This window comes from Platichthys flesus, chromosome 16 (genome assembly GCF_949316205.1).
Source record: "Platichthys flesus chromosome 16, fPlaFle2.1, whole genome shotgun sequence".
In the NCBI taxonomy this organism is placed as follows: Eukaryota; Metazoa; Chordata; class Actinopteri; order Pleuronectiformes; family Pleuronectidae; genus Platichthys; species Platichthys flesus.
The window spans coordinates 12,102,454-12,106,378 of NC_084960.1; the positions used below are offsets into that span (position 1 = coordinate 12,102,454).

Below are 3,925 nucleotides of genomic sequence, written 5' to 3' on the forward strand. Positions count from 1 at the left end.
TATGCTATTAAACTGATTCAAATGAGTTCTTATTATAATTATTAGTTTTTTCTTGAATCGGAGCTGATTCATGATTGTATAATGTTTAAAAACTAACCTTTTTCCATTGTAACAGAGAAACCCACTTGAAATGTCTTAATATACAAATATTATTTGACCTGTGGTGCTCTACTTTTCCACTTATTCAACTATGCAGGCCTTTATATGTTTTTATTATTCTGTATGTATCTCTGTATGTTATATAATCTTATATTATTCTACATGGTAAAGCAGTGTTATTGTAATACAACTAATCACAGACAGTGAGAGGCATAATTTCCATTAGAACCGGTCAATAAAAGGCACGGACGGGGTTCGAACCCGCGATCTTCGGTTTACGAGACCGACGCCTTACCACTTGGCCACCGCGCCTGCGCTGTGCCACCTTTTTCTATTCATTTTAAAGGTAGAATGTATAGATTCCAGCGCTGCAGATACGTAACAGTGGAGTTGGCGTTGGAGTTTCACAACTTGTGTCACAGATCAACTTCCTCTTGCAGTGCGAACACGAGCCCCGGAAGCTGCTGAGTTGAACTTCCTGAACACATGTGTCGTTGTACTATGGCCACAAGGAGACGCTGTTATCTACCAAGTGAGAAACAACTTGTCCGGAACAAACACTAACAGGCTCAGAGAGGTTGAGGAGCTGCTTCAGTGTGGATCATTACACACGTCAGGTTGTTCAGTTTGCTACATATGCCAAAGTAATGGAGCTTTTAATATATGGTTGTTTGCTGAGATGGTCTCAGAGACGTGTTGATTTAACTTCTTGAAGACGCAGTGTGTGTTGATGCATTACACACAGAGGTGTTATGTTATTTAGACTGATTTCAGTGATGGGAATGGTTGGAAGAGGTTCGAGACTGCCTCAGAATATGATTACAAACTTTATTTTTTAGACAGGCCAAAAAAAGAGAGCAGCTTAGATAACAGAGGGTACAAATGGAGGGAAACTCACATCAATCAGTCGTTTAGAGTCCAATAAATGTTTTGTCCTGTAGGTTCATGGATGTGGAAGAGATATGGGCGCAGGTCACTAAAAACTTAAGGAGACTATGAATGTATATGGACGATGCATCTCCAATTCCTCCCACTGTCCAGAAATGAAGGCAAAATATCCTGCATACCTGAACGCTGCCATCTTGCACATTTGTAGCCGGAGCCCAATGCACTTGCTCAACCAAACACAAGTCATTCTCAACTATTTTGACATTTTAGTTCATTCCATCTTCCACCTATTAACATAGAGGATGAAGGACCTTTTTTTACCCATACTGCAGCCAGCCATCAGGTGGCGATCAAGATATTTTGGGTCCACTTTCGTGAAGCAGTCTATCTGCACTCTATGATGAGTGTATGAGGAGCAAAGTTTGTCGAAGGAGTATCTTGGCCTGACAATGTTTATAGTAACATGGACACTACTATTTTTAGTATTGACCTTATTCTGAATAATAAATTATTAAAAGGATGGTGTTTACATCAGTTGCTACTAAAATATTCCATTCATATTCCTGTTTACATTGTTCAGAGCTTAGCCTCATTACGACTCATGTTATTACGTCCACTTTGCCGTAACATCTGACAGTATTTCACAAGATTTAAAACCTCAACCTGAAGGAGTTCAACATCCATCTTGTTTCCACCCTGGGCATGCGTCATCAAACAGTTGGTATCTGCTGTGGATGTCATGAATTGCTGTGAAGACTCCAATAGGACGTGATAATGCGTTGAAACGTATCTAAATAATGTATCTAAACATGTCTTGGTTGCATTATTGCTTATTCCCAGTATGACACTATTCAAGGTAAATAGAAAATGCTGTTTACAAGGAAGCATTGGATTCAGTATATTCTCTTACTGGGAATATTGGTGTCCACGGCAACACAGTCCATTTCCGGTGTGGTCTTGTCACCAAAATACCACGAATCTTCGACTGATCATGAAAATCCAAACAAAGTTTGATGGCAAACTGCACAGTCGGGTCATATATTGTTCCAAATCAGAGCAGAACAGACTGAGATTGAACTTGCATAGCTAATAACTATGAGAAACAGTGGGCTGGCTGTGATTCTTTTCTCAGCGATACAATATGCATGAAGCCAGACTGCAGCTTTTCACTGTCTTTCTTTTCCAAACATCAAAGATGAATGACTGCCTGAGGGGCCTTATTTTTTCGGTCTGTCTTTTCTTTTTCTGTGTGGATCAGATAACCCAGAGGCTGTTTGAAAAATGAATAAGACTCATTTCCATTGGGAACGAGTTAGCAGTGGAAATCACAGATGTGGGATATTCACCTTGACCTGCTTAGTGCACGTTGTCAGTGCATGGATAAAAGAGCGGAGACTCTTATATAAAGCACATAGGAAGATTTAATTTAGAGCCCCTGGAAATGTGGTTATGTTTGAGTTGAAGTCGAGTCTCGCTTAAGTAAAACAAAACAAGCCACAATTTAAAATGTTAAGTTAGGTTTAGTGCTGATTGCCGATGGTAATCCTGATACATGAGCATTGATGAAAAAGATGAATGAAAATTCAAGATAAATGCTACATCTCAAAGTTGAGGGTTAGCAGGGTGCTGGCCATCGGCGTTTATGCTGACATTTATGTCGAAGAGTTAACATTATATTCTGGTATTATTTAAGGCCGAATGGTGAGAGGCCCTATTGAAATTGTAAAGATTATTCTTATTTTGTATTTATGTTTTTGTATTTATTTATATTTATGCACCATTTTTAAATCCATCTGAAAATGCATCTTTTTAAACTGGCATATTCAGTTTGATGATCTTCCATTTTGCAAAAACTAGATATCTTATTCACTGTTTATTTTATTGATGTTTTGAAACATTGTTTTTTTGTTGGTCTGTTCTGCCATGAAAGTTGAGCTTGAGTGCTCTGAAAAGCGCCTACAAATGACATGTTTTAATATATTATTTAAGTTTATGGTTAAATAATTAACAAGCCTTGATAACATTTCTTTGTCATGAGAATTTGATAATGACATACCATCTCATTGCAAATAATAATTATTGTTTTGAAAACATACATATACATGTATGTATGCTTACTGATATATCTATATTGGAAATTATTTACTCCGAAGATCCATATCTGTCAGGCTCTATTGTGAATACTGACTGAGGAGCTGCTGTTTGGCTGTTGATGGGCGGCTGATGGGCGGCTGTGGCTGATTCAGGCTCCTGGAAGTAATGAATATAATTTATTTTTTTCTTAAGGCTTTAAACTGCCAACAATGATATTTCTTGTTTGGCCTTTGTCAGATCTAATACACAAGTATTACAGGTTCAGTGTGTAAGATATAGGTGAAAGGGATCTATTGGCAGAAATGAACATAAAATAATCCTACTGATGTTTTCATATCTGTGTTTCGTCCTAATTTTATAAATGTTGTTTTCTTTCCACTAGAATGAGCCCTTTATATTTAAATACTTCATATTTACAATGGGAGTGGGTCCTCTCTACGTGTGCCACCATGTTATCAACAGTAGCTCAAACTGGATAACATCTTTTGAGTTTTTATGATGACTGAAGGCTACCACATGTTCTCTTTCATGTTTGGTAGGGAAGGGTTTTCACCTGTAGAGTGCAACTTCACCACTAGATGTCACTAAATTATACACACTGCCCCTTTAAGTGTTTTTTTTCTTCAACCTTTGATAAAAGCACATGAAGCTGGATATTTGTTTTCCTCTCTTATTTAGGATGAGAATCTCCATGCAGCTAGTAAACTATCGAGCAGAATGATGCACTTCTAATGTCTTAAAAGCAAATTATCCCCAACAATAAAACAGAATAAGAATCCTCAAGCCCATCAGATTTTAGAGAACTGTAGTTACTTATAGTTTATTTTACATTTGTATTCTTCAG

At 37.5% G+C, this 3,925-nt stretch overlaps 1 non-coding gene across 1 annotated transcript; it reads right to left on the reverse strand.

The window, feature by feature from the left end:
- Positions 1-339: 339 nt before the first annotated feature.
- trnat-cgu (transfer RNA threonine (anticodon CGU)) lies at positions 340-411 on the reverse strand. The gene has a single exon. It is a non-coding gene; the product is annotated as a tRNA-Thr (tRNA).
- Between the last annotated feature and the right edge of the window lie 3,514 nt (positions 412-3,925).